Consider the following 22,477-nt stretch of genomic DNA (forward strand, 5'->3'; position numbering starts at 1 on the left):
TCAGGTTGGTGCGTGTCAGGTTGGTGCATGTCAGGTTGGTGTGTGTCAGGTTGGTGTGTGTCAGGTTAGTGTGTGTCATGTTGGCGCATGTCAGGGTGGTGTGTGTCAGGGTGGTGTCTGTCAGGTTGGAGCATGTAAGGTTGGAGCATGTCAGGTTGGAGCATGTCAGGTTGGTGTGTGTCGGGGTGGTGTGTGTCAGGGTGGTTTGTGTCAGTCTGGAGGGTTTCAGTCTGGAGTGTGTCAGGTTTATGTGTGTGAGATTGGTGTGTGTCAGATTGGTGTGTATCAGGTTGGTGTGTGTCAGGTTGTTGTGTGTCAGGTTTGTGTGTGTCAGGATGGTGCGTGTCAGTCTGGAGTGTGTCAGGTTGGAGCATGTCGGGTTGGTGTGTGTCAGGGTGGTGTGTGTCAGGTTGGTGTGTGTCAGGAATGTACGTGTCAGGTTGGAGCATTTAAGGTTGGAGCATGTCAGGTTGGAGCATGTCAGGTTGGTGTGTGTCAGGTTGGTGTGCGTCAGGTTGGTGTGTGTCAGGGTGGTGTGTGTCAGGGTGGTGTGTGTCAGGCTGGAGGGTGTCAGTCTGGATTGTGTCAGGTTTGTGTGTGTGAGATTGGTGTGTGTCAGATTGGTGTGTATCAGGTTGGTGTGTGTCAGTTTGGTGTGGGTCAGGTTGTTGTGTGTCAGGTTGGTGTGTGTCAGGTGGAGCATGTCAGGTTGTTGTGTGTCAGGTTGGTGTATGTCAGTCTGGTGTGTGTCAGGTTGGTGTGTGTCAGGTTGTTGTGTGTCAGGTTGGTGTGTGTCCGGTTGGTGTATGTCAGGTTGGTGTGTGTCAGGATGGTGCGTGTTAGGTTGGAGCTTGTCAGTTTGGTGTGTGTCAGCCTGGTGTTTGTCAGGTTGGAGCGTGTTAGGTTGTTGCATATCAGGTTGTAGCATATCAGGTTGTAGCATATCAGGTTGGAGCGTGTCAGGTTGTAGCATATCAGGTTGTAGCATATCAGGTTGTAGCATATCAGGTTGGTGTGTGTCAGTTTGGTGTGTGTCAGGATGGTGCGTGTCAATCTGGAGTGTGTCAGGTTTGTGTGTCTGAGGTTGGTGTGTGTGAGGTTGGTGCGTGTCAGGTTTGTGTGTGTCAGGATGATGTGTGTCAGGATGGTGTGTGTCAGGATAGTGCGTGTCAAGTTGATGCGTGTCAGGTTGGTGTGTGTCAGGTTGTTGTCTGTCAGGATGGTGCCTGTCAGGTTGGTGCTTGTCAGGTTGGTGTGTGTCAGTCTAGTGTGAGTCCGGTTGGAGCTGTCAGGTTGGAGCATATTAGGTTGGTGTGTGTCAGGATGGTGTGTGTCAGGATGGTGTGTGTCAGGATGGTGCGTGTCAGTCTGGAGTGTGTCAGGTTTGTGTGTGTGAGGTGGTGTGTGTGAGGTTGGTGCGTGTCAGGTTTGTGTGTGTCAGGATGGTGTGTGTCAGGATGGTGTGTGTCAGGATGGTGCGTGTCAGGTTGATGCATGTCAGGTTTGTGTGTGTCAGATTGTTGTCTGTCAGGATGGTGCATGTCACGTTGGTGTGTGTCAGGATGGTGTGCCTCCGGTTGGTGTTTGTCAGTTTGGTGTGTGTCAGGTTGGTGTGTATCAGGTTGGTGTGTATCAGTTTGGTGTGTGTCAGGTAGGTGTGTATCAGGTTGGTGTGTGTCAGGTTGGTGTGTGTCAGGTTGGAGCATGTCAGGTTGGTGTGTGTCATGTTGGTGCGTGTCAGGTTGGTGCATGTCAGGTTGGTGTGTGTCAGGTTGGTGTCTGTCAGATTGGTGTGTGTCAGGTTGGTGCGTGTCAGGTTGGTGTGTGTCAGGTTCGTGAGTGTCAGGTTTGTGTGTGTCAGTCTGGTGTGTGTCAGGTTGGCGTATGTCAGGTTGGTGTGTGTCAGGATGGTGTGTGTCAGGATGGAGCATGTCAGGTTGTAGCATATCAGGTTGGTGTGTGTCAAGTTGGTGTGTGACAGGTTGGTGTGTGTCAGGATGATGTGTGTCAGGTTGGAGCATGTCAGGTTGGAGCATGTCAGGTTGGTGTGTGTCAGGTTGGTGCGTGTCAGGTTGGTGCGTGAAAGGTTGGTGTGTGTCAGGTTGGTGCATGTCAGGTTGATGTGTGTCAGGTTGGTGTATGTCAGGTTGGTGTGTGTCAGGTTGGTGCATGTCAGGTTGATGTGTGTCAGGTTGGTGTATGTCAGGATGGTGTGTGTCAGAATGGTGCGTGTCAGGTTGGTGTGTATCAGGTTGTGTATCAGGTTGGTGTGTGTCAGGTTGGCGTATGTCTGGATGGTGTGTGTCAGAATGGTGCGTGTCAGGTTGGAGCTTGTCAGGTTGGTGTGTGTCAGTCTGGTGTTTGTCATGTTGGAGTGTGTCAGCTTTTTGTCTGTCAGGATGGTGCCTGTCAGGTTGGTACTTGTCAGGTTGGTGTCTGTCAGTCTAGTGTAAGTCCGGTTGGAGCTGTCAGGTTGGAGCATATCAGGTTGGTGTGTGTCAGGTTGGTGTATGTCAGGATGGTGCGTGTCAGGATGGTGCGTGTCAGGTTGGAGCATGTCAGGTTGGTGTGTGCCAGGTTGGTGTGTGTCAGTGTGGTGTGTGTCAGGTTGGAGCGTGTCAGGTGTAGCATTTCAGATTGTAGCATATCAGGTTGGTGTGTGTCAGGATGGTGTGTGTCAGGATGGTGTGTGTCAGGGTGGTGCATGTCAGTCTGGAGTTTGTCAGGTTTGTGTGTGTGAGGTGGTGTGTGTGAGGTTGGTGCGTGTCAGGTTTGTGTGTGTCAGGATGGTGTGTGTCAGGATGGTGCGTGTCAGGTTGATGCATGTCAGGTTTGTGTGTGTCAGGTTGTTGTCTGTCAGGATGGTGCATGTCACGTTGGTGTGTGTCAGGATGGTGTGCGTCAGGTTGGTGTGTGTCAGTTTGGTGTGTGTCAGGTTGGTGTGTATCAGGTTGGTGTGTATCAGTTTGGTGTGTGTCAGGTTGGTGTGTATCAGGTTGGTGTGTGTCAGGTTGGTGTGTGTCAGGTTGGAGCATGTCAGGTTGGTGTGTGTCATGTTGGTGCGTGTCAGGTTGGTGCATGTCAGGTTGGTGTGTGTCAGGTTGGTGTCTGTCAGCTTGGTGTGTGTCAGGTTGGTGCGTGTCAGGTTGGTGTGTGTCAGGTTCGTGAGTGTCAGGTTTGTGTGTGTCAGTCTGGTGTGTGTCAGGTTGGCGTATGTCAGGTTGGTGTGTGTCAGGATGGTGTGTGTCAGGATGGAGCATGTCAGGTTGTAGCATATCAGGTTGGTGTGTGTCAAGTTGGTGTGTGACAGGTTGGTGTGTGTCAGGTTTGTGTGTGTCAGGTTGGAGCATGTCAGGTTGGAGCATGTCAGGTTGGTGTGTGTCTGGTTGGTGCGTGTCAGGTTGGTGCGTGAAAGGTTGGTGTGTGTCAGGTTGGTGCATGTCAGGTTGATGTGTGTCAGGTTGGTGTATGTCAGGTTGGTGTGTGTCAGGTTGGAGCTTGTCAGGTTGGTGTGTGTCAGGTTGGTGTATGTCAGGATGGTGTGTGTCAGAATGGTGCGTGTCAGGTTGGTGTGTGTCAGGTTATTGTGTGTCAGGTTGGTGTGTGTCAGGTTGGCGTATGTCTGGAGGGTGTGTGTCAGAATGGTGCGTGTCAGGTTGGAGCTTGTCAGGTTGGTGTGTGTCAGTCTGGTGTTTGTCAGGTTGGAGTGTGTCAGCTTGTAGCATATCAGGTTGGTGTGTGTCAGGATTGTGCGTGTCAATCTGGAGTGTGTCAGGTTTGTGTGTGTGAGGTTGGTGTGTGTGAGGTTGGTGCGTGTCCGGTTTGTGTGTGTCAGGATGGTGTGTGTCAGGTTATTGTGTGTCAGGTTGGTGTGTGTCAGGTTGGCGTATGTCTGGAGGGTGTGTGTCAGAATGGTGCGTGTCAGGTTGGAGCTGTCAGGTTGGTGTGTGTCAGTCTGGTGTTTGTCAGGTTGGAGTGTGTCAGCTTGTAGCATATCAGGTTGGTGTGTGTCAGGATTGTGCGTGTCAATCTGGAGTGTGTCAGGTTTGTGTGTGTGAGGTTGGTGTGTGTGAGGTTGGTGCGTGTCCGGTTTGTGTGTGTCAGGATGGTGTGTGTCAGGATGGTGCGTGTCAGGTTGATGCGTGTCAGGTTGGTGTGTGTCAGGTTGTTGTCTGTCAGGATGGTGCCTGTCAGGTTGGTGCTTGTCAGGTTGGTGTGTGTCAGTCTAGTGTGAGTCCGGTTGGAGCTGTCAGGTTGGAGCATATCAGGTTGGTGTGTGTCAGGTTGTTGTCTGTCAGGATGGTGCATGTCACGTTGGTGTGTGTCAGGATGGTGTGCGTCAGGTTGGTGTCTGTCAGATTGGTGTGTGTCAGGGTGGTGCGTGTCAGGTTGGTGTGTGTCAGGTTCGTGAGTGTCAGGTTTGTGTGTGTCAGTCTGGTGTGTGTCAGGTTGGCGTATGTCAGGTTGGTGTGTGTCAGGATGGTGTGTGTCAGGATGGAGCATGTCAGGTTGTAGCATATCAGGTTGGTGTGTGTCAAGTTGGTGTGTGACAGGTTGGTGTGTGTCAGGATGATGTGTGTCAGGTTGGAGCATGTCAGGTTGGAGCATGTCAGGTTGGTGTGTGTCATGTTGGTGCGTGTCAGGTTGGTGCGTGAAAGGTTGGTGTGTGTCAGGTTGGTGCATGTCAGGTTGATGTGTGTCAGGTTGGTGTATGTCAGGTTGGTGTGTGTCAGGTTGGTGCATGTCAGGTTGATGTGTGTCAGGTTGGTGTATGTCAGGATGGTGTGTGTCAGAATGGTGCGTGTCAGGTTGGTGTGTGTCAGGTTGTTGTGTATCAGGTTGGTGTGTGTCAGGTTGGCGTATGTCTGGATGGTGTGTGTCAGAATGGTGCGTGTCAGGTTGGAGCTTGTCAGGTTGGTGTGTGTCAGTCTGGTGTTTGTCATGTTGGAGTGTGTCAGCTTTTTGTCTGTCAGGATGGTGCCTGTCAGGTTGGTACTTGTCAGGTTGGTGTCTGTCAGTCTAGTGTAAGTCCGGTTGGAGCTGTCAGGTTGGAGCATATCAGGTTGGTGTGTGTCAGGTTGGTGTATGTCAGGATGGTGCGTGTCAGGATGGTGCGTGTCAGGTTGGAGCATGTCAGGTTGGTGTGTGTCAGGTTGGTGTGTGTCAGTGTGGTGTGTGTCAGGTTGGAGCGTGTCAGGTGTAGCATTTCAGATTGTAGCATATCAGGTTGGTGTGTGTCAGGATGGTGTGTGTCAGGATGGTGTGTGTCAGGGTGGTGCATGTCAGTCTGGAGTTTGTCAGGTTTGTGTGTGTGAGGTGGTGTGTGTGAGGTTGGTGCGTGTCAGGTTTGTGTGTGTCAGGATGGTGTGTGTCAGGATGGTGCGTGTCAGGTTGATGCATGTCAGGTTTGTGTGTGTCAGGTTGTTGTCTGTCAGGATGGTGCATGTCACGTTGGTGTGTGTCAGGATGGTGTGCGTCAGGTTGGTGTTTGTCAGGTTGGTGTGTGTCAGGTTGGTGTGTATCAGGTTGGTGTGTATCAGTTTGGTGTGTGTCAGGTTGGTGTGTATCAGGTTGGTGTGTGTCAGGTTGGTGTGTGTCAGGTTGGAGCATGTCAGGTTGGTGTGTGTCATGTTGGTGCGTGTCAGGTTGGTGCATGTCAGGTTGGTGTGTGTCAGGTTGGTGTCTGTCAGCTTGGTGTGTGTCAGGTTGGTGCGTGTCAGGTTGGTGTGTGTCAGGTTCGTGAGTGTCAGGTTTGTGTGTGTCAGTCTGGTGTGTGTCAGGTTGGCGTATGTCAGGTTGGTGTGTGTCAGGATGGTGTGTGTCAGGATGGAGCATGTCAGGTTGTAGCATATCAGGTTGGTGTGTGTCAAGTTGGTGTGTGACAGGTTGGTGTGTGTCAGGATGATGTGTGTCAGGTTGGAGCATGTCAGGTTGGAGCATGTCAGGTTGGTGTGTGTCTGGTTGGTGCGTGTCAGGTTGGTGCGTGAAAGGTTGGTGTGTGTCAGGTTGGTGCATGTCAGGTTGATGTGTGTCAGGTTGGTGTATGTCAGGTTGGTGTGTGTCAGGTTGGAGCTTGTCAGGTTGATGTGTGTCAGGTTGGTGTATGTCAGGATGGTGTGTGTCAGAATGGTGCGTGTCAGGTTGGTGTGTGTCAGGTTATTGTGTGTCAGGTTGGTGTGTGTCAGGTTGGCGTATGTCTGGAGGGTGTGTGTCAGAATGGTGCGTGTCAGGTTGGAGCTTGTCAGGTTGGTGTGTGTCAGTCTGGTGTTTGTCAGGTTGGAGTGTGTCAGCTTGTAGCATATCAGGTTGGTGTGTGTCAGGATTGTGCGTGTCAATCTGGAGTGTGTCAGGTTTGTGTGTGTGAGGTTGGTGTGTGTGAGGTTGGTGCGTGTCCGGTTTGTGTGTGTCAGGATGGTGTGTGTCAGGTTGGTGCGTGTCAGGTTGATGCGTGTCAGGTTGGTGTGTGTCAGGTTGTTGTCTGTCAGGATGGTGCCTGTCAGGTTGGTGCTTGTCAGGTTGGTGTGTGTCAGTCTAGTGTGAGTCCGGTTGGAGCTGTCAGGTTGGAGCATATCAGGTTGGTGTGTGTCAGGTTGTTGTCTGTCAGGATGGTGCATGTCACGTTGGTGTGTGTCAGGATGGTGTGCGTCAGGTTGGTTTGTGTCACGTTGGTGTGTGTCAGGTTGGCGTGTATCAGCTGGGTGTGTATCAGTTTGGTGTGTATCAGGTTGGTGTGTGTCAGGTTGGTGTGTGTCAGGTTGGAGCATGTCAGGTTGGTGTGTGTCAGGTTGGTGCGTGTCAGGTTGGTGTGTGTCAGACTGGAGTGTGTCAGGTTTGTGTGTGTGAGGTGGTGTGTGTCAGGTTGGTGTGTGTCAGGATGGTGTGTGTCAGGTTGGAGCATGTAAGGTTGGAGCATGTCAGGTTGGTGTGTGTCAGGTTGGTGTGTGTCAGGTTGGTGTGTGTCAGGATGGTGCGTGTCAGGTTGGAGCATGTAAGGTTGGAGCATGTCAGGTTGGAGCATGTCAGGTTGGTATGTGTCAGGTTGGTGTGCGTCAGGTTGGTGTGTGTCAGGTTGGTGTGTGTCAGGGTGGTGTGTGTCCGTCTGGAGGGGTTCAGTCTGGAGTGTGTCAGGTTTATGTGTGTGAGATTGGTGGGTGTCAGATTGATGTGTATCAGGTTGGTGTGTGTCAGGTTGGTGTGTGTCATGTTGTTGTGTGTCAGGTTGGTGTGTGTCACGTTGGAGCATGTCAGGTTGTTGTGTGTCAGGTTGGTGTGTGTCAGTCTGGTGTGTGTCAGGTTGGTGTGTGTCAGGTTGGAGCGTGTCAGGTTGTAGCCTATCAGGTTGGTGTGTGTCAGGTTGGTGTGTGTCAGGTTGGTGTGTGTCAGGTTGGTGTGTGTCATGTTGGTGTATGTCAGGTTGGTGTGTGTCAGGATGGTGCGTGTCAGGTTGGAGCTTGTCAGGTTGGCGTGTGCCAGGTTGGTGTGTGTCAGCCTGGTGTTTGTCAGGTTGGAGCATGTTAGGTTGTAGCATATCAGGTTGGAGCGTGTCAGGTGGTAGCATATCAGGTTGTAGCATATCAGGTTGTAGCATGTCAGGTTGGTGTGTGTCAGGTTGGTGTGCGTCAGGGTGGTGTGTGTCAGGGTGGTGTGTGTCAGTCTGGAGGGTGTCAGTCTGGAGTGTGTCAGGTTTGTGTGTGTGAGATTGGTGTGTGTCAGATTGGTGTGTATCAGGTTGGATTGTGTCAGGTTGGTGTGGGTCAGGTTGTTGTGTGTCAGGTTGGTGTATGTCAGTCTGGTGTGTGTCAGTTTGGTGTGTGTCAGGTTGGGGTGTGTCAGGTTGGAGCGTGTCAGGTTGTAGCATATCAGGTTGGTGTGTGTCAGGTTGGTGTGTGTCAGGTTGGTGTGTGTCAGGTTGGTGTATGTCAGGTTGGAGCGTGTCAGGTTGTAGCCTATCAGGTTGGTGTGTGTCAGGTTGGTGTATGTCAGGTTGGTGTGTGTCAGGATGGTGCGTGTTAGGTTGGAGCTTGTCAGTTTGGTGTGTGTCAGCCTGGTGTTTGTCAGGTTGGAGCGTGTTAGGTTGTTGCATATCAGGTTGTAGCATATCAGGTTGTAGCATATCAGGTTGGAGCGTGTCAGGTTGTAGCATATCAGGTTGTAGCATATCAGGTTGTAGCATATCAGGTTGGTGTGTGTCAGTTTGGTGTGTGTCAGGATGGTGCGTGTCAATCTGGAGTGTGTCAGGTTTGTGTGTCTGAGGTTGGTGTGTGTGAGGTTGGTGCGTGTCAGGTTTGTGTGTGTCAGGATGATGTGTGTCAGGATGGTGTGTGTCAGGATAGTGCGTGTCAAGTTGATGCGTGTCAGGTTGGTGTGTGTCAGGTTGTTGTCTGTCAGGATGGTGCCTGTCAGGTTGGTGCTTGTCAGGTTGGTGTGTGTCAGTCTAGTGTGAGTCCGGTTGGAGCTGTCAGGTTGGAGCATATCAGGTTTGTGTGTGTCAGGTTGGTGTCTGTCAGGTTTGTGTGTGTCAGGTTGGTGTATGTCAGGTTGGTGCGTGTCAGGATGGTGCGTGCCAGGTTGGAGCATGTCAGGTTGGTGTGTGTCAGGTTGGTGTGTGTCAGTGTGGTGTGTGTCAGGTTGGAGCGTGTCAGGTGTAGCATTTCAGATTGTAGCATATCAGGTTGGTGTGTGTCAGGATGGTGTGTGTCAGGATGGTTTGTGTCAGGATGGTGCGTGTCAGTCTGGAGTGTGTCAGGTTTGTGTGTGTGAGGTGGTGTGTGTGAGGTTGGTGCGTGTCAGGTTTGTGTGTGTCAGGATGGTGTGTGTCAGGATGGTGTGTGTCAGGATGGTGCGTGTCAGGTTGATGCATGTCAGGTTTGTGTGTGTCAGGTTGTTGTCTGTCAGGATGGTGCATGTCACGTTGGTGTGTGTCAGGATGGTGTGCCTCCAGTTGGTGTTTGTCAGTTTGGTGTGTGTCAGGTTGGTGTGTATCAGGTTGGTGTGTATCAGTTTGGTGTGTGTCAGGTAGGTGTGTATCAGGTTGGTGTGTGTCAGGTTGGTGTGTGTCAGGTTGGAGCATGTCAGGTTGGTGTGTGTCATGTTGGTGCGTGTCAGGTTGGTGCATGTCAGGTTGGTGTGTGTCAGGTTGGTGTCTGTCAGATTGGTGTGTGTCAGGTTGGTGCGTGTCAGGTTGGTGTGTGTCAGGTTCGTGAGTGTCAGGTTTGTGTGTGTCAGTCTGGTGTGTGTCAGGTTGGCGTATGTCAGGTTGGTGTGTGTCAGGATGGTGTGTGTCAGGATGGAGCATGTCAGGTTGTAGCATATCAGGTTGGTGTGTGTCAAGTTGGTGTGTGACAGGTTGGTGTGTGTCAGGATGATGTGTGTCAGGTTGGAGCATGTCAGGTTGGAGCATGTCAGGTTGGTGTGTGTCATGTTGGTGCGTGTCAGGTTGGTGCGTGAAAGGTTGGTGTGTGTCAGGTTGGTGCATGTCAGGTTGATGTGTGTCAGGTTGGTGTATGTCAGGTTGGTGTGTGTCAGGTTGGTGCATGTCAGGTTGATGTGTGTCAGGTTGGTGTATGTCAGGATGGTGTGTGTCAGAATGGTGCGTGTCAGGTTGGTGTGTGTCAGGTTGTTGTGTATCAGGTTGGTGTGTGTCAGGTTGGCGTATGTCTGGATGGTGTGTGTCAGAATGGTGCGTGTCAGGTTGGAGCTTGTCAGGTTGGTGTGTGTCAGTCTGGTGTTTGTCATGTTGGAGTGTGTCAGCTTGTAGCATATCAGGTTGGTGTGTGTCAGGATGGTGCGTGTCAATCTGGAGTGTGTCAGGTTTGTGTGTGTGAGGTTGGTGTGTGTGAGGTTGGTGCGTGTCAGGTTTGTGTGTGTCAGGATGGTGCGTGTCAGGATGGTGTGTGTCAGGATGGTGCGTGTCAGGTTGATGTGTGTCAGGTTGGTGTGTGTCAGGTTGTTGTCTGTCAGGATGGTGCCTGTCAGGTTGGTACTTGTCAGGTTGGTGTCTGTCAGTCTAGTGTAAGTCCGGTTGGAGCTGTCAGGTTGGAGCATATCAGGTTGGTGTGTGTCAGGTTGGTGTATGTCAGGTTGGTGCGTGTCAGGATGGTGCGTGTCAGGTTGGAGCATGTCAGGTTGGTGTGTGCCAGGTTGGTGTGTGTCAGTGTGGTGTGTGTCAGGTTGGAGCGTGTCAGGTGTAGCATTTCAGATTGTAGCATATCAGGTTGGTGTGTGTCAGGATGGTGTGTGTCAGGATGGTGTGTGTCAGGGTGGTGCATGTCAGTCTGGAGTTTGTCAGGTTTGTGTGTGTGAGGTGGTGTGTGTGAGGTTGGTGCGTGTCAGGTTTGTGTGTGTCAGGATGGTGTGTGTCAGGATGGTGCGTGTCACGTTGGTGTGTGTCAGGATGGTATGCGTCAGGTTGGTGAGTGTCAGGTTGGTGTGTGTCAGGTTGGTGTGTATCAGGTTGGTATGTATCAGCTTGGTGTGTTTCAGGTTGGTGTGTATCCGGTTGGTGTGTGTCAGGTTGGTGTGTGTCAGGTTGGAGCATGTCAGGTTGGTGTGTGTCAGGTTGGTGCGTGTCAGGTTGGTGCATGTCAGGTTGGTGTGTGTCAGGTTGCTGTGTGTCAGGTTGGTGCATGTCAGGTTGGTGTGTGTCAGGTTGGTGTGTGTCAGGTTGGTGTGTGTCAGGTTTGTGTGCCTCAGATTGGAGTGTATCAGGTTTGTGTGTGTCAGGTTGGTGTGTGTCAGGTTAGTGTGTGTCAGTCTGGTGTGTGTCAGGTTGGCGTATGTCAGGTTGGTGTGTGTCAGGATGGTGTGTGTCAGGATGGTGTGTGTCAGGATGGAGCATGTCAGGTTGTAGCATGTCAGGTTGTAGCATATCAGGTTGGTGTGTGTCAAGTTGGTGTGTGACAGGTTGGTGTGTGTCAGGTTGGTGCATGTCAGGTTGACGTATTTCAGGTTGGTGTGTGTCAGGATGGTGCGTGTCAGGTTGGTGAGTGTCAGGTTGGTGTGTGTCAGGGTGGTGTGTCTCAGGTTGGTGTGTGTCAGGATGGTGTGTGTCAGGTTGGAGCATGTCAGGTTGGAGCATGTCAGGTTGGTGTGTGTCAGGCTGGTGCGTGTCAGGTTGGTGCATGTCAGGTTGATGTATTTCAGGTTGGTGTGTGTCAGGATGGTGAGTGTCAGGTTGGAGCATGTCAGGTTGGAGCATGTCAGGTTGGTGTGTGTCAGGTTGGTGTGTGTCAGGATGGTGCGTGTCAGGTTGGAGCATGTAAGGTTGGAGCATGTCAGGTTGGAGCATGTCAGGTTGGTGTTTGTCAGGTTGGTGTGTGTCAGGTTGGTGTGTGTCCGGGTGGTGTGTGTCAGGGTGGTGTGTGTCAGTCTGGAGGGTGTCAGTCTGGAGTGTGTCAAGTTTGTGTGTGTGAGATTGGTGTGTGTCAGATTGGTGTGTATCTGGTTGGTGTGTGTCAGGTTGGTGTGTGTCAGGTTGTTGTGTGTCAGATTGGTGTGTGTCAGGTTGGAGCGTGTCAAGTTGTAGCATATCAGGTTGGTGTGTGTCAGGTTGTTGTGTGTCAGTTTGGTGTGTGTCAGGTTGGTGTATGTCAGGTTGGTGTATGTCAGGATGGTGCATGTCAGGTAGGTGTGTGTCAGGTTGTTGTCTGTCAGAATGGTGCCTGTCAGGTTGGTGCTTATCAGGTTGGTGTGTGTCAGTCTCGTGTGAGTCCGGTTGGAGCTGTCAGGTTGGAGCATATCAGGTTGGTGTGTGTCAGGTTGGTGTCTGTCAGGTTTGTGTGTGTCAGGTTTGTGTGCGTCAGATTGGAGTGTGTCAGGTTGGTGTGTTTCAGGTTGGTGTTTGTCAGGTTAGTGTGTGTCAGTCTGGTGTGTGTCAGGTTGGCGTATGTCAGGTTGGTGTGTGTCAGGTTGGTGCGTGTCAGGATGGTGCGTGTCAGATTGGAGCATGTCAGGTTGGTGTGTGTCAGGTTGGTGTGTGTCATTGTGGTGTGTGTCAGGTTGGGGCGTGTCTGGTGTAGCATATCGGATTGTAGCATATCAGGTTGGTGTGTGTCAGGTTGGTGTGTGTCTGGTTGGTGCGTGTCAGGATGGTGCGTGTCAGGTTGATGCATGTCAGGTTTGTGTGTGTCAGGTTGTTGTCTGTCAGGATGGTGCATGTCACGTTGGTGTGTGTCAGGATGGTGTGCATCAGGTTGGTGTGTGTCAGGTTGGTGTGTGTCAGGTTGGTGTATATCAGGTTGGTGTGTATCAGTTTGGTGTGTGTCAGGTTGGTGTGTATCAGGTTGGTGTGTGTCAGGTTGGTGTGTGTCAGGTTGGAGCATGTCAGGTTGGTGTGTGTCAGATTGGTGTGTGTCAGGTTGGTGTGTGTGAGGTTGGTGCGTGTCAGGTTTGTGTGTGTCAGGATGATGTGTGTCAGGATGGTGTGTGTCAGGATAGTGCGCGTCAAGTTGATGCGTGTCAGGTTGGTGTGTGTCAGGTTGTTGTCTGTCAGGATGGTGCCTGTCAGGTTGGTGCTTGTAAGGTTGGTGTGTGTCAGTCTAGTGTGAGTCCGGTTGGAGCTGTCAGGTTGGAGCATATCAGGTTGGTGTGTGTCAGATTGGTGTCTGTCAGGTTGGTGTGTGTCATGTTGGTGTATGTCAGGTTGGTGTGTGTCAGGATGGTGCGTGTCAGTTTGGAGCATGTCAGGTTGGTGTGTGTCAGGTTGGTGTGTGTCAGTGTGGTGTGTGTCAGGTTGGTGTGTGTCAGTCTGGTGTGTGTCAGGTTGGGGCGTGTCAGGTGTAGCATATCAGATTGTACCATATCAGGTTGGTGTGTGTCAGGTTGGTGTGTGTCAGGATGGTGCGTGTCAGTCTGGAGTGTGTCAGGTTTGTGTGTGTGAGGTGGTTGGTGTCAGGTTGGTGTGTGTCAGGTTGGTGTGTGTCAGGATGGTGCGTGTCAGGTTAGAGCATGTAAGGTTGGAGCATGTCAGGTTGGTGTGTGTCAGGTTGGTGTGTGTCAGGTTGGTGTGTGTCAGGATGGTGCGTGTCAATCTGGAGTGTGTCAGGTTTGTGTGTCTGAGGTTGGTGTGTGTGAGGTTGGTGCGTGTCAGGTTTGTGTGTGTCAGGATGATGTGTGTCAGGATGGTGTGTGTCAGGATAGTGCGTGTCAAGTTGATGCGTGTCAGGATGGTGTGTGTCAGGTTGTTGTCTGTCAGGATGGTGCCTGTCAGGTTGTTGCTTGTCAGGTTGGTGTGTGTCAGTCTAGTGTGAGTCTGGATGGAGCTGTCAGGTTGGAGCATGTCAGGTTGGTGTGTGTCAGGTTGGTGTCTTTCAGGTTGGCGTGTGTCAGGTTGGTGTATGTCAGGTTGGTGTGAGTCAGGATGGTGCGTGTCAGGTTGGAGCATGTCAGGTTGGTGTGTGTCAGGTTGGTGGGTGTCAGTGTGGTGTGTGTCAGGTTGGGGCGTGTCAGGTGTAGCATATCAGATTGTAGCATATCAGGTTGGTGTGTGTCAGGTTGGTGTGTGTCAGGATGGTGTGTGTCAGGATGGTGCGTGTCAGTCTGGACTGTGTCAGGTTTGTGTGTGTGAGGTGGTGTGTGTGAGGTTGGTTCGTGTCAGGTTTGTGCGTGTCAGGATGGTGTGTGTCAGGATGGTGCGTGTCAGGTTGATGCATGTCAGGTTTGTGTGTGTCAGGTTGTTTTCTGTCAAAATGGTGCATGTCACGTTGGTGTGTGTCAGGATGGTGTGCGTCAGGTTGGTGTGTGTCAGTTTGGTGTGTGTCAGGTTGGTGTGTATCAGGTTGGTGTGTATCAGTTTGGTGTGTGACAGGTTGGTGTGTATCAGGTTGGTGTGTGTGAGGTTGGTGCATGTCAGGTTTGTGTGTGTCAGGATGGTGTGTGTCAGGATGGTGTGTGTCAGGTTGGTGTGTGTCAGGTTGGTGCGTGTCAGGTTGTAGCATATCAGGTTGGTGTGTGTCAGGTTGGTGTATGTCAGGTTTTTGTGTGTCAAGTTGGTGTGTGTCAGGTTGGTGTATGTCAGGTTGGTGTGTGTCAGGATGGTGCGTGTCAATCTGGAGTGTGTCAGGTTTGTGTGTGTGAGGTTGGTGTGTGTGAGGTTGGTGCATGTCAGGTTTGTGTGTGTCAGGATGGTGTGTGTCAGGATGGTGCGTGTCAGCTTGATGCGTGTCAGGTTGGTGTGTCAGGTTGTCTGTCAGGATGGTGCCTGTCAGGTTGGTGTGTGTCAGTCTAGTGTGAGTCCGGTTGGAGCTGTCAGGTTGGAGCATATCAGGTTGGTGTGTGTCAGGATGGTGTCTGTCAGGTTCGTGTGTGTCAGGTTGGTGTATGTCAGGTTGGTGTGTGTCAGGATGGTGCATGTCACGTTGGAGCATGTCAGGTTGGTGTGTGTCAGGTTGGTGTGTGTCAGTGTGGTGTGTGTCAGGTTGGGGCGTGTCAGGTGTAGCATATCAGATTGTAGCATATCAGGTTGGTGTGTGTCAGGTTGATGTGTGTCAGGTTGGTGTGTGTCAGGATGGTGCGTGTCAGTCTGGAGTGTGTCAGGTTTGTGTGTGTGAGGTGGTGTGTATCAGGTTGGTGTGCGTCAGGTTGGTGTGTGTCAGGGTGGTGTGTGTCAGTCTGGAGGGTGTCAGTCTGGAGTGTGTCAGGTTTGTTTGTGTGAGATTGGTGTGTGTCAGATTGGTGTGTATCAAGTTGGTGTGTGTCAGGTTGGAGCGTGTCAGGTTGTAGCATATCAGGTTGGTGTGTGTCAGGTTGGTGTGTGTCAGGATGGTGCGTGTCAGTCTGGAGTGTGTCAGGTTTGTGTGTGTGAGGTGGTGTGTGTCAGGTGGGTGTGTGTCAGGTTGGTGTGTGTCAGGGTGCTGTGTGTCAGGGTGGTTTGTGTCAATCTGGAGGGTGTCAGTCTGGAGTGCGTCAGGTTTGTGTGTGTGAGGTGGTGTGTGTCAGATTGGTGTGTGTCAGTCTGGTGTGTGTTAGGTTGTTGTGTGTCAGGTTGGTGTGTTTCAGTTTCTTGTGTGTCAGGTTGGTGTGTGTCAGGTTGGAGCGTGTCAGGTTGTAGCATATCAGGTTGGTGTGTGTCAGGTTGGTGTATGTCAGGTTTTTGTGTGTCAGGTTGGTGTGTGTCAGGTTGGTGTATGTCAGGATGGTGCGTGTCAGGTTGGAGCTTGTCAAGTTGGTGTGTGTCAGTTTGGTGTGTGTCAGGATGGTGTGTGTCAGAATGGTGCGTGTCAGGTTGATGCGTGTCAGGTTGGCGTGTATCAGGTTGGTGTGTATCAGTTTGGTGTGGGTCAGGTTGGTGTGTATCAGGTTGGTGTGTGTCAGGTTGGTGTGTGTCAGGTTGGAGCATGTCAGGTTGGTGTGTGTCAGGTTGGTGCGTGTCAGGTTGGTGCATGTCAGGTTGGTGTGTGTCAGGTTGGTGTGTGTCAGGTTAGTGTGTGTCATGTTGGCGCATGTCAGGGTGGTGTGTGTCAGGGTGGTGTCTGTCAGGTTGGAGCATGTAAGGTTGGAGCATGTCAGGTTGGAGCATGTCAGGTTGGTGTGTGTCGGGGTGGTGTGTGTCAGGGTGGTTTGTGTCAGTCTGGAGGGTTTCAGTCTGGAGTGTGTCAGGTTTATGTGTGTGAGATTGGTGTGTGTCAGATTGGTGTGTATCAGGTTGGTGTGTGTCAGGTTGTTGTGTGTCAGGTTGGTGTGTGTCAGGATGGTGCGTGTCAGTCTGGAGTGTGTCAGGTTGGAGCATGTCGGGTTGGTGTGTGTCAGGGTGGTGTGTGTCAGGTTGGTGTGTGTCAGGAATGTACGTGTCAGGTTGGAGCATTTAAGGTTGGAGCATGTCAGGTTGGAGCATGTCAGGTTGGTGTGTGTCAGGTTGGTGTGCGTCAGGTTGGTGTGTGTCAGGGTGGTGTGTGTCAGGGTGGTGTGTGTCAGGCTGGAGGGTGTCAGTCTGGATTGTGTCAGGTTTGTGTGTGTGAGATTGGTGTGTGTCAGATTGGTGTGTATCAGGTTGGTGTGTGTCAGTTTGGTGTGGGTCAGGTTGTTGTGTGTCAGGTTGGTGTGTGTCAGGTTGGAGCATGTCAGGTTGTTGTGTGTCAGGTTGGTGTATGTCAGTCTGGTGTGTGTCAGGGTTGGTGTGTGTCAGGTTGTTGTGTGTCAGGTTGGTGTGTGTCCGGTTGGTGTATGTCAGGTTGGTGTGTGTCAGGATGGTGCGTGTTAGGTTGGAGCTTGTCAGTTTGGTGTGTGTCAGCCTGGTGTTTGTCAGGTTGGAGCGTGTTAGGTTGTTGCATATCAGGTTGGAGCGTGTCAGGTTGTAGCATATCAGGTTGTAGCATATCAGGTTGTAGCATATCAGGTTGGTGTGTGTCAGTTTGGTGTGTGTCAGGATGGTGCGTGTCAATCTGGAGTGTGTCAGGTTTGTGTGTCTGAGGTTGGTGTGTGTGAGGTTGGTGCGTGTCAGGTTTGTGTGTGTCAGGATGATGTGTGTCAGGATGGTGTGTGTCAGGATAGTGCGTGTCAAGTTGATGCGTGTCAGGTTGGTGTGTGTCAGGTTGTTGTCTGTCAGGATGGTGCCTGTCAGGTTGGTGCTTGTCAGGTTGGTGTGTGTCAGTCTAGTGTGAGTCCGGTTGGAGCTGTCAGGTTGGAGCATATCAGGTTTGTGTGTGTCAGGTTGGTGTCTGTCAGGTTTGTGTGTGTCAGGTTGGTGTATGTCAGGTTGGTGCGTGTCAGGATGGTGCGTGCCAGGTTGGAGCATGTCAGGTTGGTGTGTGTCAGGTTGGTGTGTGTCAGTGTGGTGTGTGTCAGGTTGGAGCGTGTCAGGTGTAGCATTTCAGATTGTAGCATATCAGGTTGGTGTGTGTCAGGATGGTGTGTGTCAGGATGGTGTGTGTCAGGATGGTGCGTGTCAGTCTGGAGTGTGTCAGGTTTGTGTGTGTGAGGTGGTGTGTGTGAGGTTGGTGCGTGTCAGGTTTGTGTGTGTCAGGATGGTGTGTGTCAGGATGGTGTGTGTCAGGATGGTGCGTGTCAGGTTGATGCATGTCAGGTTTGTGTGTGTCAGATTGTTGTCTGTCAGGATGGTGCATGTCACGTTGGTGTGTGTCAGGATGGTGTGCCTCCGGTTGGTGTTTGTCAGTTTGGTGTGTGTCAGGTTGGTGTGTATCAGGTTGGTGTGTATCAGTTTGGTGTGTGTCAGGTAGGTGTGTATCAGGTTGGTGTGTGTCAGGTTGGTGTGTGTCAGGTTGGAGCATGTCAGGTTGGTGTGTGTCATGTTGGTGCGTGTCAGGTTGGTGCATGTCAGGTTGGTGTGTGTCAGGTTGGTGTCTGTCAGATTGGTGTGTGTCAGGGTGGTGCGTGTCAGGTTGGTGTGTGTCAGGTTCGTGAGTGTCAGGTTTGTGTGTGTCAGTCTGGTGTGTGTCAGGTTGGCGTATGTCAGGTTGGTGTGTGTCAGGATGGTGTGTGTCAGGATGGAGCATGTCAGGTTGTAGCATATCAGGTTGGTGTGTGTCAAGTTGGTGTGTGACAGGTTGGTGTGTGTCAGGATGATGTGTGTCAGGTTGGAGCATGTCAGGTTGGAGCATGTCAGGTTGGTGTGTGTCATGTTGGTGCGTGTCAGGTTGGTGCGTGAATGGTTGGTGTGTGTCAGGTTGGTGCATGTCAGGTTGATGTGTGTCAGGTTGGTGTATGTCAGGTTGGTGTGTGTCAGGTTGGTGCATGTCAGGTTGATGTGTGTCAGGTTGGTGTATGTCAGGATGGTGTGTGTCAGAATGGTGCGTGTCAGGTTGGTGTGTGTTAGGTTGTTGTGTATCAGGTTGGTGTGTGTCAGGTTGGCGTATGTCTGGATGGTGTGTGTCAGAATGGTGCGTGTCAGGTTGGAGCTTGTCAGGTTGGTGTGTGTCAGTCTGGTGTTTGTCATGTTGGAGTGTGTCAGCTTTTTGTCTGTCAGGATGGTGCCTGTCAGGTTGGTACTTGTCAGGTTGGTGTCTGTCAGTCTAGTGTAAGTCCGGTTGGAGCTGTCAGGTTGGAGCATATCAGGTTGGTGTGTGTCAGGTTGGTGTATGTCAGGATGGTGCGTGTCAGGATGGTGCGTGTCAGGTTGGAGCATGTCAGGTTGGTGTGTGCCAGGTTGGTGTGTGTCAGTGTGGTGTGTGTCAGGTTGGAGCGTGTCAGGTGTAGCATTTCAGATTGTAGCATATCAGGTTGGTGTGTGTCAGGATGGTGTGTGTCAGGATGGTGTGTGTCAGGGTGGTGCATGTCAGTCTGGAGTTTGTCAGGTTTGTGTGTGTGAGGTGGTGTGTGTGAGGTTGGTGCGTGTCAGGTTGGTGTGTGTCAGGATGGTGTGTGTCAGGATGGTGCGTGTCAGGTTGATGCATGTCAGGTTTGTGTGTGTCAGGTTGTTGTCTGTCAGGATGGTGCATGTCACGTTGGTGTGTGTCAGGATGGTGTGCGTCAGGTTGGTGTGTGTCAGTTTGGTGTGTGTCAGGTTGGTGTGTATCAGGTTGGTGTGTGTCAGTTTGGTGTGTGTCAGGTTGGTGTGTATCAGGTTGGTGTGTGTCAGGTTGGTGTGTGTCAGGTTGGAGCATGTCAGGTTGGTGTGTGTCATGTTGGTGCGTGTCAGGTTGGTGCATGTCAGGTTGGTGTGTGTCAGGTTGGTGTCTGTCAGGTTGGTGTGTGTCAGGTTGGTGCGTGTCAGGTTGGTGTGTGTCAGGTTCGTGAGTGTCAGGTTTGTGTGTGTCAGTCTGGTGTGTGTCAGGTTGGCGTATGTCAGGTTGGTGTGTGTCAGGATGGTGTGTGTCAGGATGGAGCATGTCAGGTTGTAGCATATCAGGTTGGTGTGTGTCAAGTTGGTGTGTGACAGGTTGGTGTGTGTCAGGATGATGTGTGTCAGGTTGGAGCATGTCAGGTTGGAGCATGTCAGGTTGGTGTGTGTCTGGTTGGTGCGTGTCAGGTTGGTGCGTGAAAGGTTGGTGTGTGTCAGGTTGGTGCATGTCAGGTTGATGTGTGTCAGGTTGGTGTATGTCAGGTTGGTGTGTGTCAGGTTGGAGCTTGTCAGGTTGATGTGTGTCAGGTTGGTGTATGTCAGGATGGTGTGTGTCAGAATGGTGCGTGTCAGGTTGGTGTGTGTCAGGTTATTGTGTGTCAGGTTGGTGTGTGTCAGGTTGGCGTATGTCTGGAGGGTGTGTGTCAGAATGGTGCGTGTCAGGTTGGAGCTTGTCAGGTTGGTGTGTGTCAGTCTGGTGTTTGTCAGGTTGGAGTGTGTCAGCTTGTAGCATATCAGGTTGGTGTGTGTCAGGATTGTGCGTGTCAATCTGGAGTGTGTCAGGTTTGTGTGTGTGAGGTTGGTGTGTGTGAGGTTGGTGCGTGTCCGGTTTGTGTGTGTCAGGATGGTGTGTGTCAGGATGGTGCGTGTCAGGTTGGTGTGTGTCAGGTTGGTGTGTGTCAGGTTGTTGTCTGTCAGGATGGTGCCTGTCAGGTTGGTGCTTGTCAGGTTGGTGTGTGTCAGTCTAGTGTGAGTCCGGTTGGAGCTGTCAGGTTGGAGCATATCAGGTTGGTGTGTGTCAGGTTGTTGTCTGTCAGGATGGTGCATGTCACGTTGGTGTGTGTCAGGATGGTGTGCGTCAGGTTGGTTTGTGTCACGTTGGTGTGTGTCAGGTTGGCGTGTATCAGCTGGGTGTGTATCAGTTTGGTGTGTATCAGGTTGGTGTGTGTCAGGTTGGTGTGTGTCAGGTTGGAGCATGTCAGGTTGGTGTGTGTCAGGTTGGTGCGTGTCAGGTTGGTGTGTGTCAGACTGGAGTGTGTCAGGTTTGTGTGTGTGAGGTGGTGTGTGTCAGGTTGGTGTGTGTCAGGATGGTGTGTGTCAGGTTGGAGCATGTAAGGTTGGAGCATGTCAGGTTGGTGTGTGTCAGGTTGGTGTGTGTCAGGTTGGTGTGTGTCAGGATGGTGCGTGTCAGGTTGGAGCATGTAAGGTTGGAGCATGTCAGGTTGGAGCATGTCAGGTTGGTGTGTGTCAGGTTGGTGTGCGTCAGGTTGGTGTGTGTCAGGTTGGTGTGTGTCAGGGTGGTGTGTGTCCGTCTGGAGGGGTTCAGTCTGGAGTGTGTCAGGTTTATGTGTGTGAGATTGGTGGGTGTCAGATTGATGTGTATCAGGTTGGTGTGTGTCAGGTTGGTGTGTGTCATGTTGTTGTGTGTCAGGTTGGTGTGTGTCACGTTGGAGCATGTCAGGTTGTTGTGTGTCAGGTTGGTGTGTGTCAGTCTGGTGTGTGTCAGGTTGGCGTGTGTCAGGTTGGAGCGTGTCAGGTTGTAGCCTATCAGGTTGGTGTGTGTCAGGTTGGTGTGTGTCAGGTTGTTGTGTGTCAGGTTGGTGTGTGTCATGTTGGTGTGTGTCAGGTTGGTGTGTGTCAGGATGGTGCGTGTCAGGTTGGAGCTTGTCAGGTTGGCGTGTGCCAGGTTGGTGTGTGTCAGCCTGGTGTTTGTCAGGTTGGAGCATGTTAGGTTGTAGCATATCAGGTTGGAGCGTGTCAGGTGGTAGCATATCAGGTTGTAGCATATCAGGTTGTAGCATGTCAGGTTGGTGTGTGTCAGGTTGGTGTGCGTCAGGGTGGTGTGTGTCAGGGTGGTGTGTGTCAGTCTGGAGGGTGTCAGTCTGGAGTGTGTCAGGTTTGTGTGTGTGAGATTGGTGTGTGTCAGATTGGTGTGTATCAGGTTGGATTGTGTCAGGTTGGTGTGGGTCAGGTTGTTGTGTGTCAGGTTGGTGTATGTCAGTCTGGTGTGTGTCAGTTTGGTGTGTGCCAGGTTGGGGTGTGTCAGGTTGGAGCGTGTCAGGTTGTAGCATATCAGGTTGGTGTGTGTCAGGTTGGTGTGTGTCAGGTTGGTGTGTGTCAGGTTGGTGTATGTCAGGTTGGAGCGTGTCAGGTTGTAGCCTATCAGGTTGGTGTGTGTCAGGTTGGTGTATGTCAGGTTGGTGTGTGTCAGGATGGTGCGTGTTAGGTTGGAGCTTGTCAGTTTGGTGTGTGTCAGCCTGGTGTTTGTCAGGTTGGAGCGTGTTAGGTTGTTGCATATCAGGTTGTAGCATATCAGGTTGTAGCATATCAGGTTGGAGCGTGTCAGGTTGTAGCATATCAGGTTGTAGCATATCAGGTTGTAGCATATCAGGTTGGTGTGTGTCAGTTTGGTGTGTGTCAGGATGGTGCGTGTCAATCTGGAGTGTGTCAGGTTTGTGTGTCTGAGGTTGGTGTGTGTGAGGTTGGTGCGTGTCAGGTTTGTGTGTGTCAGGATGATGTGTGTCAGGATGGTGTGTGTCAGGATAGTGCGTGTCAAGTTGATGCGTGTCAGGTTGGTGTGTGTCAGGTTGTTGTCTGTCAGGATGGTGCCTGTCAGGTTGGTGCTTGTCAGGTTGGTGTGTGTCAGTCTAGTGTGAGTCCGGTTGGAGCTGTCAGGTTGGAGCATATCAGGTTTGTGTGTGTCAGGTTGGTGTCTGTCAGGTTTGTGTGTGTCAGGTTGGTGTATGTCAGGTTGGTGCGTGTCAGGATGGTGCGTGCCAGGTTGGAGCATGTCAGGTTGGTGTGTGTCAGGTTGGTGTGTGTCAGTGTGGTGTGTGTCAGGTTGGAGCGTGTCAGGTGTAGCATTTCAGATTGTAGCATATCAGGTTGGTGTGTGTCAGGATGGTGTGTGTCAGGATGGTTTGTGTCAGGATGGTGCGTGTCAGTCTGGAGTGTGTCAGGTTTGTGTGTGTGAGGTGGTGTGTGTGAGGTTGGTGCGTGTCAGGTTTGTGTGTGTCAGGATGGTGTGTGTCAGGATGGTGTGTGTCAGGATGGTGCGTGTCAGGTTGATGCATGTCAGGTTTGTGTGTGTCAGGTTGTTGTCTGTCAGGATGGTGCATGTCACGTTGGTGTGTGTCAGGATGGTGTGCCTCCAGTTGGTGTTTGTCAGTTTGGTGTGTATCAGGTTGGTGTTTATCAGTTTGGTGTGTGTCAGGTTGGTGTGTATCAGGTTGGAGCATGTCAGGTTGGTGTGTGTCCGGTTGGTGTGTGTCAGGTTGGTGCATGTCAGGTTGGTGTGTGTCAGGTTGGTGTGTGTCAGGTTGGTGTGTGTCAGGTTAGTGTGTGTCAGTCTGGTGTGTGTCAGGTTGGCGGATGTCAGGTTGGTGTGTGTCAGGATGGTGTGTGTCAGGATGGAGCATGTCGGGTTGTAGCATATCAGGTTGTAGCATATCAGGTTGGTGTGTGTCACGTTGGTGTGTGTCAGGAGGGTGTGTGTCAGGTTGGAGCATGTCAGGTTGGAGCATGTCAGGTTGGTGTGTGTCAGGTAGGTGTGTGACAGGTTGGTGTGTGTCAGGATGGTGCGTGTCAGGTTGGAGCTTGTCCGGTTGGTGAGTGTCAGTCTGGTGTTTGTCAGGTTGGAGTGTGTCAGCTTGTAGCATATCAGGTTGGTGTGTGTCAGGTTGTAGCATATCAGGTTGGTGTGTGTCAGGATGGTGTTTGTCAGGTTGGAGCACGTTAGGTTGTAGC

Source organism: Hemiscyllium ocellatum, chromosome 13 (genome assembly GCF_020745735.1).
Source record: "Hemiscyllium ocellatum isolate sHemOce1 chromosome 13, sHemOce1.pat.X.cur, whole genome shotgun sequence".
Lineage (NCBI taxonomy): Eukaryota > Metazoa > Chordata > Chondrichthyes > Orectolobiformes > Hemiscylliidae > Hemiscyllium > Hemiscyllium ocellatum.